Source organism: Strix uralensis, chromosome 2, assembly GCF_047716275.1.
Source record: "Strix uralensis isolate ZFMK-TIS-50842 chromosome 2, bStrUra1, whole genome shotgun sequence".
Classification (NCBI taxonomy): Eukaryota; Metazoa; Chordata; class Aves; order Strigiformes; family Strigidae; genus Strix; species Strix uralensis.
In genome coordinates, this window is record NC_133973.1 from 36,231,555 (window position 1) to 36,247,890 (window position 16,336).

The following is a 16,336-nucleotide window of genomic DNA, read 5'->3' on the forward strand; positions in this document are numbered from 1 at the left end:
GTGTACATGTAGCATGCCTATTATATGTAGGTCAGCATTTTTATTGGGACCTAGAAATTATTTCTAACTCATATCACTTTGGTAGCTTTCTGAGTTCTAGAGATTTTGCTTCTCTAAAGCTTTGGCAAGGAAAAACTATATTAAGTACAAGTTTTGGGTCTGTGGGCCAGGTCTTGGCCTGAGAGCCACCAAGCCTTGCAGTGATGAAAGGACTTTTGGCATCATTAAACTTACTGTTACTGTGCTTGGCTTCCTGGCACTGTGTGGCCTAGTGGAATGCAGTCCTTCAGTCTGCCATACAATATTCTATACAATAAATGAATCTGGCTTGGTGCCTAAAGAGGCATGAAGCAAGTTGAGCACAGAGATGCCCATAGCACCAAGAAGAAGGGAGCGCATACTTCAGGGGGTGGTAGTGGTAAGGGGGAGCATGAGAGGCTTAAAACTGCTCACTTATGTAGATGGTTAGATGAGAAGTCAGAGATCCAAGTACCTGTCTGAAGAGAACGATTTAACTTAATCCAAGAAGGTTCCCTACCCACTATCATGTGAGCAAGTTTTCTCAAACCAGGGTAATCGCCTAGCATTTTCGGAAAGAACTTCCTGGTGGTATTATGCTGTGTTGTCACACAGGTTTTCATCTTCAACCACATATAGAGGATGTTAACATATAAATTATTGTTTGTTAATTTTCAGTTTTCCTTCACTTTGTCTGATCACTTGTTTCATTGCAAGCAAACATGTGCTTCATGAATTTTTGCAGTCACTTTGTAGACTGCTTTGGGATGCTGAGGTGAAAGAGCGCAGGTCTCCTAACCCTTCTTCTGCCAAGCCTTAGCCTCCATGTTTTCATAATCAAACATACACTCCAATTCTTTCTTATCTGTATAAGTGCTCAGATCATTCCTAAAGTCATTGTCTCAGCTGTGTATTAACTGTAAAACAGCTTCACCAACAGCAAGTGAGCTGGTTCTTCTCCAGAAATATCTGATGATGAACTGATCCCCTTCTCACCATCCCCTTCCCATCCCTGGAAATAGAGACATGCCAATTTGTATCTTTCAGGTGAGCACTCTACTGATTTCAATAAACTTGTTTGTTATTGCACTTTCATGCTTGTATCTTAAGAAATCCTAGTGCATTAAGCCCTGTAGGGTACACACATGTCAAGTCCCAGTGGGCCTACATATTTCTTGAGTGTCAGATCTAGGAAGTCCTGTGAGTACCCAGCTGCAGCAATGTACTCATGTGGGACTTTTGTTGCAACCCTTTAGGAGCCTCGAGACCAAGTTTCTCCAGGCTTTGTCAGCTGCTGAGCAGTAATTTTTTAGGATCTTCACTCTGGGAGCTAAGGAAGCAGGTAGAGACTTAAGTCCCCATGTACACAAATCCCAAGTTTCAGTCACTATTTTCACTACACCATTCCAGTCATTAGGTTATCCCAAATTAAAAACACCATAAGCCAAAATATTGGAAAGAAAAAAAGCATCACAGAAACTATTTTCTCTGAACTTTCAGTCCTACAAAAAGGAAAGGAAAGGAAAGGAAAGGAAAGGAAAGGAAAGGAAAGGAAAGGAAAGGAAAGGAAAGGAAAGGAAAGGAAAGGAAAGGAAAGGAAAGGAAAGGAAAGGAAAGGAAAGGAAAGGAAAGGAAAGGAAAGGAAAGGAAAGGAAAGGAAAGGAAAGGAAAGGAAAGGAAAGGAAAGGAAAGGAAAGGAAAGGAAAGGAAAGGAAAGGAAGAAAAACAGAACACTAGAAATCTTTGTCAAAGTCAAAGCAAACCTTCATCAGGTAGTAAGAGATTGTAAAGTAGTACTATATACATAAATTAATATAGTATATAATGCTCTGCTATTCATTCCAGCTTCAGAACACAGTCTTACTCTGCAATGATCTGTACTTTTCCTTCCTGCTTTCATGCAAGCATAACTTATATTGCCGTATCTACAAGTTAAGAAGAGCAGAAGTGGCCTTGGAGCAACATGCTTAGCTGCAAAGTACTGAACTGTAGTGGAAAAATGTCATGACATGTGGATCTGATATGAATCACCAGCAAACCACAACCTCTCACTGCTTGTGGTAAGCTCTTCTGGTTGTGTAAACATAACTATGGTGATTTACCTCGGCTGAATACTGACAGGATGGAGAACCAGAAAACAAAACTTCATGACCATCCCAAAGCTGCCTTACCCATGAGTAAGTACTGTCCTGCCCACATGATGACTGAGAGTGTGAGAGCCTTCTTGTCTGCTGGTCCCCAGGGTGTCAGGGCAGAGCATCCACAGCTCCAACAGGTCAGGTCCCTACACAGCCAGCAGCAGCACCTTGTCACTCCCCTCCCTGCCCCACACATGGAAGATACCACTTTGGAAACCACTGAGTTTGATGGTTATACTAGTCTCTAAAATGTACTAACTTTATGAATAAATTTAAATGAAATCTGAATCTAAAATTTCAGGGACTAAAGAAAGCAGTGGAGCCCCACGTCCCTGTGTGCACTAAGTGCACGAGTATGTCCATCAAGTAAATCCTCCATTCAAGTCACTAGATCATTCAGAAGAAAATAGTCATGGTAGATCAAAATTTACTTTTTAAAATTTACTGAGAAACATGACATATTCCTCTTTCTTTTATTCATGAGTTATCAGTGACCAGAACATTTTTAGAGTTCTTTTAATCATTTGGATTTGTACAGCACACAGCTGAATGGGAACTTATTTAAGCCCATGGAGTGTTTGTGAGCTGTTTGCTTTGGCTTAGGCTTCAATACTTTATTGTTCTTTTTTTTTCCTCTTTTTTGGATTTATTTTTCTGTGGAAGTAGGTGATTGAAGAAGCATAATTTCACTTCTGTTTCTCCTTGCGATGATTTAGGAAGATAAGAAATGAACCCCCAGACACTACAGGCTGACTGTGCCAGTGTCAGATCCACCATCCTTCATAAATGTTACACTTCATCTTCCAAACTGATGACAATATTTGTGGAAAGCCAAGAATTTGACAGGGGAGCATAGTGGCCTCCAGAAAAATGTGGTTCTCTAATTTTCTGAAGAGATGTAAGAGGGCAAATAACCATTAGGTCTAAAAGATACCAAGGAGGGGATGCAGAATGGAAAAATGGAGAGGAAAAAAAAAAAACCAACAAACATGCACACTCATACTCAGCCATATGACTGAACATTTGCCACTTCCATAGGATGCCAGGTTAAGAAAAAAAAAAAACAAACCAACAACCTCTCAGATTTGCTGAGATGACTCAAAGGACTGGGAAAAGTGAGGAGAAGTGAATGCAAGTTCTGTATTTGAACAAATGTTCCTGATGACTTCTGAATGTGTTTGCTCAGTGTTAGTCTGATGACAGCCTGATCTTGAAAGAGAACAGGTAAGACTCTGTGATGACTCTATCAAATCTGTGATGGAGAGAAGCTTAAAAAAGCATAATGCATGCTCTAGCTCTTGCTTATTCATTGCTAATATACTGTTTGGCTGCAAAGCAGTCATGTCCTGGTCACCCTCATGTGTTGGGATTACATGAATAAAGGAATGTTACCCTGACTTGCCTGCTCAGCCTTCAGCAGATACTCTCTGCAAATATTAGATTACCAGAACACTTTTAATGCAATAGGTACTGGTTGAACATCCTGTACCTAAATGGCTTGAAAGAGTTTTTGGAGCATTTCCAGGATGTCATATATTCCCTCAGCAGAGACTGTTCAGAGGTGCCCTGTCCTGCGTTAGCACATAGTACACACAGCAAAACAATGTAATTCCAAAAGTAGCGCAACATACATATGCTTTTTGCATCTCCTCTTAACAATAAATTCTGCAATGGTCACCATGCACTTCACCATATTGCATGACTGTCAAATTCATTCCTTCTTTATTATACCCTGTAAATGTTTATCCAGACAAAATATGACATGATGACTGACATTAGTGATACTGAGAGGAGGAAAGTGTTTAAGAACATGTGATTTATGACTCTGACAGACCATGAATCTTTCACAGCAGACAAAGACTGTACTGCTCTACATACCTGCTCCTCTCCTTTGCCCAAGATCAGCATTCTCAGGACCAACAGCAGAATGGAGCACTGCCTGTCACTACTGAGATTCCAGCTAAGATTCAACTGTGTGCAGGCTCTGATGAAACCAAAACCAGCTCATGGAAGTAAGCTGGTGCTAAGATCCTGCACTGTGGAGATGCAAGATGTGTGTTCTGTTCTGCCGACTTTCATGCAGAGCAGAAGTGTCTGATGGGGACAGCAGCATAAAGCTGTCTTCAGCCACCCTCACTGTATATCTACTCTCTCTCGGGAACACACCAGCCTCAAACTAAAATGCAGTGAGCCTGAGTTGCTATACATTAAAAAGGGCCGAGGTGTCTGAGGAAAAGACTTAGCAGAGGTCAGATGGCTCCAGCGCTCATTAACACCTTTTACAGTACAAATTGTTCACCTCCCATAGGCTTATTTCAACATCTTTTCCCTTCTACTGCTCATATTAAGCATCTAATTATCTAATGCTGACTAGGATCCTAATTAATGTACCTTTCCCTTGCAACAAAGATACATACTTGAATCATAAACAGACTAAGATTTCACTTAACAGCTACGGTTAAAAAAAATTTGTCAAGTTAGGGAATTGTTATTCATTCTTTACCCAATGAAATCAGTAGAATGGTCTGTGAAATGTACCCTTCTCTGTGCTCCAAAATAAGAAATTTCTCAAAATAAATATCAAAGTCCAAGATCTGGAATAAATTAGGTGATTCATGCTAAATGGCCAATCTTGCTAGTTATTGGAAAAAAACAGATTGTTATTTTCCAAAAAAAAAGTATCATAAATGCTGCCCTGATGGTAGACAAAGTTTGGAAAGAACAGTATATACCATAGTGGCCTATGAAAGATGCTTGTTGTAAGTCAAGATAGTTTTTCATTGTAAAACTGCAGACGTATAGCTGCTTTCCTGTGAGAAACAAAGGTTTAGGCAATGTTCATTTCCCAAAGCATGTCCAACTGATATTCATGTGACAGAATCATTCACTTCAATCTCAGTGCATACCATCAAGTGTCTGGGGATGGTCAGAATGGAGGTTAAGAGTAATTCCAATGAGATCCCCACGTTTCTTCCTCCCTCCCTCTCTCCTCTGCTTTCTTCCATGAATTCATTTTGAGAGGTTCTGTTCTGTACACCAAATGACCTGAAATATCAGTGAATAACAAATGCCATCCCTAAAAGTTCTGTATGTACCTGAAGCATCTCTAAAAGCTGCAGACTTGGGTGCCTATTATGACAATTTATGGCTGGCAAAAAAACAAGGAAAACATTTATCAAAAGACAGGCAAGAAAAAGAGGAACAGATAAACACCTTCTCTAAATGTGTAGCACTTCAGAATGGAGACTTGCTTTCCTCTTCGAATAAATTGCACCTAAGTGTAAGGCAAGTTGGGTTTTTTTTCCCTAGAAAATTGCCCTAAACCCATATTTTGACTTATATCAGGGTGAATATGATTGCTGACCTTTTCTCCTTCAACCAAAGTGCTTGAAATCTAGAACAGACACTCAAAACTTACATTTTGAGTCTTCCAGCTGATACATTGAAAAAAGTTTACTCAGCTGTGAAATGTCCATTAATAAAACACTGATTGTTTTATCCTGGGAATTTTATTTATACTAACCTCACAAACCTGGGCAAATTTTTAGTACTGGGAGGAAAGAAACAAGATTAATTTATTCCCTGATAGACTTCTGCCTTTCCCCAGTTCTACAGAAAAATGAGAGCTTGTCTGCACATGGAATTATTCCAGCACAATCACTTAACAACTCCAAGTAACTCAGTCTGGAGTCATAGTACACGTGGACAGTGTGAGACTGGAATGCGGGTATCTTTCCCTGCATCAACTTCACTGACTTTCATGACCGATTCCTTCAGAAATAAAAAAGAAATAATCACATTGCCACATGAATTACTACATTTTACCACTCTCCTACTTTAAATTTACGGCTTCTCTTATTCCAGATGCATTTATTCGCATGTGCAGACAAGCCCCAGACTGCGAGGAATGGCTCCAGTTTCGTTCGTGGAAGTGGTCCTTCCCAGGAATTCTTTCTGGGTGTTAATGTCACTGAAATCCAGAAGCCAAATTCTTGGCTCCATGGTTCCCCTTTCTGCAGCAGCCTGGCGTTGCAAAGAGGCCGTAAAGCTGATCCAAGAAGCCAGCTGAACCTTTTCTCTGGCGCAGAGAGAAGCATCATCAAGACCAGGCTATTTCCACTGGAAAAATGAGCCTCATTTTGTTCAAGAAATGAATGTGCTGTAATGAAATTTTACAACCCCCATAATAAGCCCATTAACGAGATTGTGACAAAACATGAAAAAGCTTTAAACTTCCAGTAGTTTCATGCTAGCCCAGGAGAATTGTATCCAGCTCTAATTCTGTTTTGTGATGATCAGTTGGTGTCAGATACAGGTTTGTTCAAACATTATATTTTACAACCATAAATTTGGCATTTTAGCTGGAATTTGAACTTAGAATTCATTGTTAATCCATTGTCAGTGATTGAACTGGTATTTCACAAGTTCATCTGCGGACTTTCATATTCTAAAAGTGTCTATTTTAAACCTGCGATCTGATATCACCATCCCATTACCAAGTATCCATCTCATACCTGAATGCTGCTGCTAAGTAATAGTAACCCTGGCTATTTTGCTTTTGCTCTTCTTTAGACCAGGAGGTTCTTTAGTGCTTTATTAAACAGTCAACGTGATTTACTGTCATTCCTCTTCATAACTGGGAAGCTGTGGCACAGAATAGTAAAACAGCAAGTGTGACCCAGCAGGTCAAAGCTGGAGGTGTCAATACCAAATGTCAAAGCTGGAGACCTGAGTTTTAGTTCAGTGAGGTTGCAATTAGGTCACATTAAGCATGTAAACATTTTTAATACATTTGATGTTACCTGAGAAGTGGTATGTGTCAGATTTTCTAGCTCATCCTCCTATCATCCAGGAGATAATTCAAATTCACGCTGATGTTTGTCCATCGAGATAAATACCACTGTTACTGGCACAATTTTTGTTGTCCTCCTGAGTTCCCTTGGTCAGCCCATGCTGCCATTCCTGCCTGATAGGACAGCCTTTGGTTATTTTTCTATATGTCTACTCAGTCTCCCTCTCTCCTTGGCTTCCTTCTCCCACAAACATTTGTTGTGCTGAGATGGACGAGTAAAAATCCATTTACTCCCTCAGACTGTCAGTAGGAAAGGTGGATTGCCACTGCTGAGATCTGTGGCTAAATCCGCAGGCCCAGGATGGACAGGACACAGGTCTGTCTGAGAACCACACAGGTGATGCATCCTGAACCTGTCTAGAGATGCACCCCACCAAGTCATTGGGAAGTAGAGCATATGAAGAGCTTCATGTTTCATTGTACTTTCTCTGCATTTCTTTAGTGATGTGATGACTGGAGTCACTGCGTTGTTCACATGTACCTTGTCTGCCCAGGTTGGACAGCATTTGACAAGAGCAAGCTCTGCAATTTAACACTATTAACCAGTGGTTAAATGCATGAGCTTGCTCCCTGTCATCCTTCTCCTACCTAACTTCTGCCAGAAAGCTTTCTTGGGAAAATTATGTTCACAGCTAGGTTTAGAGAACAGACAGCTGGTGCAGGGCAAGAATATGTTAGCTTATAACCACATCTTTTCCGATGAAGCTTCATCTAAAATAGCTTCAATTTTCAGGCAGTTACTGAGCGATTTGAGGGGGTGATGGAATAACATGCTAGAAGGAATTAAACTGCAAACAAACTGAGGGGCTGGGCACTAAGTGGAAATATTCTAAATGTGAAGAGACCAGCGCCAAATGCGGGCTTGCATTACAGAAATAGAGTATTTGCTGCTAGGGATGCATTTCTAGTCCCACTCCCAGGTCAGTACGTGTCACGACACCGAATATGTATGTACATGGTGATCTGCAGTATAACTAATTCACTTGCTGGCAAAACACATGGTACACCAGACATGATCCAAAGTCCCTTGAAGTCAAGAACCCTTTCCATTGACTTCAAAGGACTCTCAATCCACGCTGCAGGGATGGCAAGCCAAGCTCACCGCTGGAACAAATGATGACAACTCCATGGAAGCCAATGTAACTGCTTGTGCCAACAATGAATCTGGCCTATAAACTTTGTTCTGCAGCGATCAGAGGCTGCATAATTCATTCAGTGGTTCGGAAGGTAATTAAATTTTCACAGCCATCAGAATATCGGCCATGTTATGTACCAAATTACATTTTGACTATATGAAATAGGTTTTTTCCACAATCATTTATTTAAATGCTCCCTCTTTGTTGTTGCTGAAGCAGTCACGGTTTTCTCACTCTCCTTATCTAAAATGCTGCTTAATATTTGAAGCCTTCTTTTTCATGCAGTGGCAATGTAATAAAATTGATTGTATGATTATAATTCTGGTTTTCATTTACCAGACTGTTGATAGAGGAGAAATGAAATCACATGACTTGTAAAAGAGCAGAGCGGAAATAACTCTGGACATTACTAGCTCTAGCAAATGTAGCAGTAATTCTGAGTTGGCTCAACACTGTCCATTTTCAGTTCAAGCATTTGAATTCAGAAGAGACCTTCAAAGCATTGCATTTTGTCTTCTCTTTACTAGAAGGTCTTGGTGATAAATCCCTTGCTCAGTGATACATGCAAGAAAGTAATGTAAACCATAATGGCAATATTTATGATCACAAGACCACACAGACAAAAATAATAAATAGGAGACCATTATGGAGGAGGGCCTGGTATTTCTTCCCCTTTCTTTCGTTTTATTTAAGTCCATAGGCTGATTGCTTGTTTTATTGGATTTGTTCATATTATCAACCTGACAAATGACCATCATCTGTGGATTGTGGCAAATTAAATGCTCCACAGATTTCCATCCCTTTTTGGCCAGCTGAATGAATAGCCTCAATCCAGGTAACAGATGTCAAGTGGGGTATAGATTTTTATGAACACATAAAAGATATATGAAAATATATATACATTACTTGTCGGCAAAGGGAGGGAGTGAATGTAACCAGGGCCCCAAGAACACTTATAGGCCTGATGTTAACATCAGTCTGGGCAAGGAGGAATTTTGTGGTAGTGCAGAAAAATGGCACTTACGGGGAAGCAAAGATATTTTGCACCATATCATTCTTGTTTGTTCATTTGTCCTTATAAGCACCACCAGTGACCAACAAGGAGGAAAAACCCTATTAAAGATGCTTATTGCACCTGCCTCCTTCTTCAGTTTGGAGATTTCTTCCCCTTCAGGCAGACAGCAGCCCCATAAATAGTTAATCTGGCATTTGGCACATCTAAGGGATTGTGGTGGAGGAAGGAACAAGGTAGTGAGGGGTGGAAAACTCTGATAATGACAATAAAAAGGTAGCCCAATTACTTTTCCTAAACATGATCATCAGTAAGCTGGTAACAATTTAACAGCCATGTAAGGAGCTATGCTAGAGTGATTAGGTTTAATTAATACAGAGTCGTTTATAAGAAAGAAATGATTCAGCCTGATGATTTCTCATTCATGTCTTCATGAAGGGGAAGGTACATGTTCCAGTGTGGCTTTGCACCATTTCCTCTGCTTCCCGTTGTTTGCGCAGGAGCGAGGCCTTGATTGTGTCCTGGGTATTGTACTGCCTGGAACTGAACTTGCTGGAACATCAGGATGATAAATGTTTATCTTTCAAAAATGAAAATGCTTTCAGCCTATTAAGAGTCTTCACAATTGTATTTGTAGTAATATCAGTCTATCCTGGAAAGGTTTTAGATCTAGGAGGTTCATAATTCCAGATAAAATCTGTCTCACTTTTCACCTAGGAGGTGCACTGTGCTGTCAACATTTCTATCGTGCATGAGGTAGGCACCTACATAGACAAGCTATCATGAGATAGGCTTTGTGTGATGGTCACTTCTTTAGGAGCACAAAGCACGGGAACAAATGGGTGGGGATGGTTCGGACATTGTACTGAATGTCAAATGTCATTTAAAGCATGCTGCTGAAGGTGGACACTTAGTCTCCCTGAACATAGGTTGGAATAGGAGTAGTGACATAATCCTGCCTGTAGACTTCTGTTGGCTGATGTCATGTGGGTGACATAAGCCCTACAAGCACATTTTGGACTGCGTGACCTAGTAGCTAGGTATGCATGTGGGCTCTTCTACTGGTTCCTTCATTTCCCAAGCCAGTGATGGCATTAAAAAGCCAGCTGGAGCCTTCGCCTCTCAACCACAGTCAGTTCCCCACTAGTCTTATTATTTTGCTCCAAGGGCAAGCATTACATCACACTGGCTTTGACAACAGCAGTAATCAGTTTTCAGGCTGAATGCAGCTCTCACAGTCCTTTCTAACAGCAGTTTGATGAGACTAGTGAAGTTTCATCTGCTTAAGAAAAGCCCCCCCAAGCACAGAGTGGCGTTGGGAAATATTTTTCATGCCTGTGACGAGTCAGCTGGAATTTCTAATCTGCAGCTTCCCCACAGCTGCAGGCACCCCTCCAAAATGGGTCTGTCTTGAGGTATTTATAACACGTCTGTCACCAGGGTAGCTAAGCACCACATAGAAATGTGGCACCCAGGTTTGCAGCTGATGCAGCTCGTCATCGTTTTGTCTCTCTCCCAGGTTCCCCACCCTGGCATGCTTCCCATGGTGTTCGCTCCAAAAGAGCTTGTTACAAATGTTCGTTCCTCTAAAAGCTCCCTCACAGGAACAGTGGGCAAACCTGGCACCTGCTGCCCTGTGGTGCAACATCCCCTCCACAGAGAAAAAGCTTCTAGGAAAGGATTGAATTATTCTGTTCAAGAGTTTGGGTTAGCACACAACAGACTTTGGATGCTACAATGAACAGCCACATTTAGCTGAATAGTATTTATACTAGCTCTTCAGACTCTTTCTCAATTAACTTTCAGTGTCTAAATCTAGTAAGCTTGACAGGTGAATACTTTATAAGGATTACAAGCCAGTGTAGAACTCTACACTTGGTCCTACAAAGCCGTGAACTGATTTCCCCTCTAATTTCCTTTCTGACTGATTCTGAAGGTACTTCAACCTGAACTATCTAACAGCCTGATCAGCCATTTCCTTTTCATTTTGTCTTCAGTTTTCCTCCCTTCCTTATGCTCTGCCCAATATTTACTTGTAGGGGAGTAATCTTGTCTGAAAGATGAAGTTTTGCTCTTCAAAGTAAATATGCAGCTTGGACTGCTAGTAAATTATCTGTAAAGTAGTTGATAAAGGAAAATCTCTCCCAAGCAGTTCTGGTCTGATCCAGATTTGAAGCCAAGGTAAAGGCCTGGGACTCCAGAAAGCAGCCAAGGAATTCAAACATTTGTGCTGTCTAACTGTTATATACATCTGAAACAGTTGCTAGGCAAACTGACCCAGTGCTTCCTAAACCAACTCCACCACTGGGTTTCATACACACTTGCATGTCTGAAGTTTGACAGTTTTGCAAAATACCTTCAGGGAAAAACACTCTAAGAGGCATTTAGGTTAAAAACAGCTGAGAATTCATGGGGTAACAGGCGTTCCTGGTCAGTGAGGCAGCCCTGTGCCCACCCAACCAGTCACTCAGCCCACCTAGTAGGGCTCAGGTATGGGGACTTGATGAGCTTCAGTAGCTGGCTAAGCCTTTTGTGTAAGCCCTTTGAACAGGACAGAGTTTTTACCCAGTTTGAATAGTTTGCTCCACTTTGGCAGATGTTCACAGGGCAAATTCTCCTAGAGGTAGGCAATCCAAAGGATGGGAAACTCAGATACAGCTAACACTCCCTTTCTTTTTTCCTCCTTAAGGATTCAAACCTGGAGAAAACAGGTCTGCAGTGGGCTAGCAGCAGCCTCTCTAGTGCTCCCTGCTAGTTCTGCCTCTGGAGTATTTGCTGAACCCTGTAGTTATAGAGGGTTACAGACACAGAGCCAGATTCTGCCATTGATTTCCCATGTTTTCCCTAGAGAGCAGCCTCACTGACTTCCAAGGTATTACCCACAATGAAAACAACTGCTTCCACTCATCTGGACTTCAACAGCCATGTTACGTGCTTGCTTTGCCCACACACTGCTCCACAGAGACTATCACAAACCATGGAAAATTCCAAAATTTGCCTTTGGAATTCCTGCATGTTTTGAACGGGGGAAGGGGCTGGGTCTGCATCCAGATTAAGTTTAGATTTGGTTTGTGGCTCGAAGCTGACCCAGGACTAGAGTTCATAGTCATAATTGAGGAGTGGAAAATTCATGGATTCATCTGATGAGGATTCTTACCAAAACAGCTGCTATTGTTGGATTTGGGGCACACATGAAGCAGAGCAGGACACAGAGTATCCCCTCAGCATCCACTGATTTCCATGGTATGACCAGAAGACCTTGCAGTCAAACCCTAAAACCAGACTATGTGAGCCTTATGATTTTCTAATTCTTATGCTGAACAGTATCCACTGAAGCAGGTTTGCCTGTGGGGTTCAAAACCCTAGATCTCTGTAAGGTATTGTGACTTCTAGCCTCTGTGTGATACCTAGACTATGCCTGGGACTGGGCTTTGTCCTGATCTAGCTGGGGGGCGGGGTGGTGCACTTCCACTGCTATGGTTTATGGAGGTGAGCATGTTTGCTGCGCTGGCCAGGTCACTGGGATTGGGCTAAGGGACTTGTGCCAGATGGCAGATTTGTACCATAAATATGCATTGCTGTTTGCTCTTTGAATTTGATTTTGCAGTAGAAGGGCTTAAGAGAGGATGCTTATCATCAGTTTTTCATTCACTTCTTGGAGACTTCCTTCCACAGCATCTTACCACACTGTGTCCAACAACACACTAAAAAAGAAGATGGGGTCTTCAAAACTAATGAGGGTGGCATCTCTTTCAGCTTATATAAGAAACACACTTTTTGGCAGGAACAACACAACCTGTCCACAGACCAGCAGAGTCAGATGAAATCTGCATTGGGTCCTCCTAGCTGATGTGCTCCAGCATTGCTAGAAATAAATCTGTTTGCTCTTTTATCAGTGCAGCACACAGCACTGGTTTTCCATTCATTCCAGTGCTGATCCAAAAGGGAAAGAAGCCAAGCCTTTCACTTTTCCACTGTTGTTAAAGCACGAGAATTTTATTTGGAGACTCTGAGAACATAATTGTTTAAAGTCTTAAATGAGATTCCTGTGCTGCCAAAGATATCCATTCAGTAACCACAAATCAGGCCACTAGAGATCTTAAGACTGGCATAAACATCATGAGACCTTAAAAACAAGAAAATACAGATTTCTTTCTTGCTTGCTTGCTTGCTTTCTTGCTTGCTTTCTTTTTCGCTTACTTTCTCACTTTCTTTCTTGCTTTCTATCTCTTTCCCTCTTTCTTTCTCTCTTCCTTGCTTTCTCCCTCTCCTCCTCCCCTCCTCCAATTTCTCTCTCACTCTCCATCTCTCTCTCTTCCTCCAGGATTAATATTTTAAAGCTCTTCTCTAGACCATTAGAAGTAAATAGTTTTCCAGTGGAAGCTGACACTCAGCTGTAACCATCTGACTGTAGGACACGAAGTTTTCAGAAAAACTCAAATATTGTGAGACTTTTAGTGCCATTACAAGAACCTGTGACATTGACCTGCCATAGGAGCTCCACATAACAGAGAAAACTAATAGTTTCCACTGCCATAGAAGCTCAGCTGCATGTCATTTATTTATTTTCTTTTTGGTTCATATCTGGTGACAGCAATTTCAAGGCTACTTTTATTACTATTTGTTGTCTATATTAGAATAACACCTATGGGCACTGGCCAAACTTAGAATAGTCATATATGCTATGAGAAGCAGCCATTAACCTCAAAAGCTAGTCTTAAAGGACAAAATGAACAAAGGGAGGAAGAAATGAGAGATTATCTTTCCCTTCCCCCTTCACAGACAGACACTGTGCAGCACGGCGAGATGGAGTGACTTTCCCACGCTATCTCAGGAAGTCCATGGCAGAGCTCAAAACTGAACGTAGATGCTGATTTCCAGGCAACTGCCTTACTCGCAAAGACTTCCTTTCAACCAAAAGCCAAAGAAATGAGAGCAGTAATGCTCAGACAGCAACCTGAGGTGACCCACCACCAGATGAGCTGTCATCAGGCTCCGCTCTGCCTCCCCCCAGCCACCACCGCCTGTGCAGGGGAGGTATCCAGGGAGGTCAGGGTCCCTGTTGGGGCAAGGAGGCATCCCTGCTTGGGTGTCCTCGGGTGCCAAAGGACATGTTTCTGCAGTACAGACCCTGGCAGGTGATCTGTGACCGAGGGTGACTTCAGGACTTGTCCTGACACACAGCACAGGGGGGCATCACTGGTGCTGATGCACAGCATGAACTGCAGTGCTTGGTCACCCCCATCCTCCCAAGGGCGATGGCTGGCTGCTGGCTCTCAGGTGGCTCATTTTGGTCCAAGAGGAAAGAAAAACATGAACAGCTTCGCTTACTGTAGCATGACGGGAACAAAGGAACAAAGTACACTATTCTTGAAAGTCAACACATTATAAAGAAATATCTCAGAGCTGGCAGGAATATTACTTGGATTAAAAAAATTGGTTTGCTGGTAAACTTCCTGTATTTTAAGGAAACCGTCTGACCTTATCAGAACACAGGCTGGGGGTGCTGAATTACCTTCCACATACCTGGAAAACTATCTAATGTAAATAAATTTTATGACTCCCAACTATATATTATTAGGTAATAAGCTTAATGACTTTATGAAGGTGGTTAAGAGAAACCGTATAAACTCTATCAGCATCCAGGAATAGAGACTGTACATTTTAATTTAAAGGAGTATGTGGAAAACATAAACAGGGAAGTAACCTACCAGTTTTCTGGGTAAGGTGATTTAAGGTTATATCAAAAGATAGTAAGTAGTGCTGTGGGTTCAGAGGTCTTGTCTGCAGTGCATTGAAAATTATATGTTGGTGGAGCTTGGGATCAAAAGGAGATTAGAGAACTAAAACCTCTTGCTGGTGGGAGGTAAGAGGATGGGTAAACACAAGCAAGTGACAGGTTTGCTTTTGCAAAGGAAAAGGATGGGATGGGCCTCTCCAGGAGCAGGGAAGGGTCAACCCTTAGGAAGGGGCTAGAATCAAGTTTTCTGTTTTTCCTTTTCTCTGAAGTGGATTTGATTGAATTAAAAGTCATTGGTTCTGGAGATTGTGCCTGCTACTGAAGAGCACCATCCCTGCCCTGGTGGGACTGAAGTCAGAGTGGTTCACATAAACAAGCCCAGCTGCCCAGAGTGATGTGGGCAATGCAGAAGGTGCCTTGAACTGCAGCTGGCAGTGCCTGGTGACCTGTGGGACCTGTGGGGACCTGGGGGATGCCTCCCCCAGCACACAGAGAGCAGGGGTTCAGGGCATGGGAGAGGGGTTCGGAGAGCATGTGGACCTCTCTGGGTCAGACAGGTTGTTCATTTGCTAACTCTGGCAGCAGTGGGGCTTTACTGAAAAATATTCCTCTTCCAGGTGCATCTCATGGGCCAAAGCATGCTCCCTGTCACCCTGTGCCCTGACACAGACCTGCCCCTGACATGGCAGCTCCAGGGGCTGTGGTGCTCCTTATCAACATGGCAGCTATAGCTGGGCCTTGGCAGCTGCATGGCTTCGCCCACTGTCCCTCTCCTCACCACAATCCCGGGCATGAGCTTCTGCCATCCCTGGTCACACATGTCTTGAAAGAAGAGAGAAGGTTTGCTGTTTACTTTGGAAGTCATTTATACCCCCTTTTGTTATTGCAGATCACACACAAAGGACAATCTTTGTCAGTTTTCCTCTGATCCCTACTCAGATATTTTTGCAGGGCTGATACCAATCTTGCTGGCTGCAAATGCAGGTACCCTTTCCTTCTTGCTCTGCTCTCTCCTTTTCCACAGCTACTCAAGTAAAATAAATTATTTACAAGACTTTGTCTTTGCAGCATTGTTCAATTTAGTAAGAGGGCTCCTGTTTAAAGGCCAAATCATGCTGCTCTGTGGACATATTCCCTGGTCTTTGATAGGATCTACAATAATGTAATCTGTTTTTACTGTGTAAATGGGCAGATACTTTAAAAACTTGGTTGGATTCTCCTAGAAAGGCTCTGTAGGAGTGGGCATGGGCCAGCTGATGGAGGGCAACACATCTTACATGCACACATGAAGAAAAAGGTGTCTGATCCAGGACACCCTGAGCCTTGTCTGAAATGCATAGAGCTCAGGGGTGAGTTGCCCACTGACTGCACCGGGCAACGGTTCAGCCCCATATAGGGGTGTAAACACCCAGGCTGCTTTTGTGGGCTTTTTTTCCTATG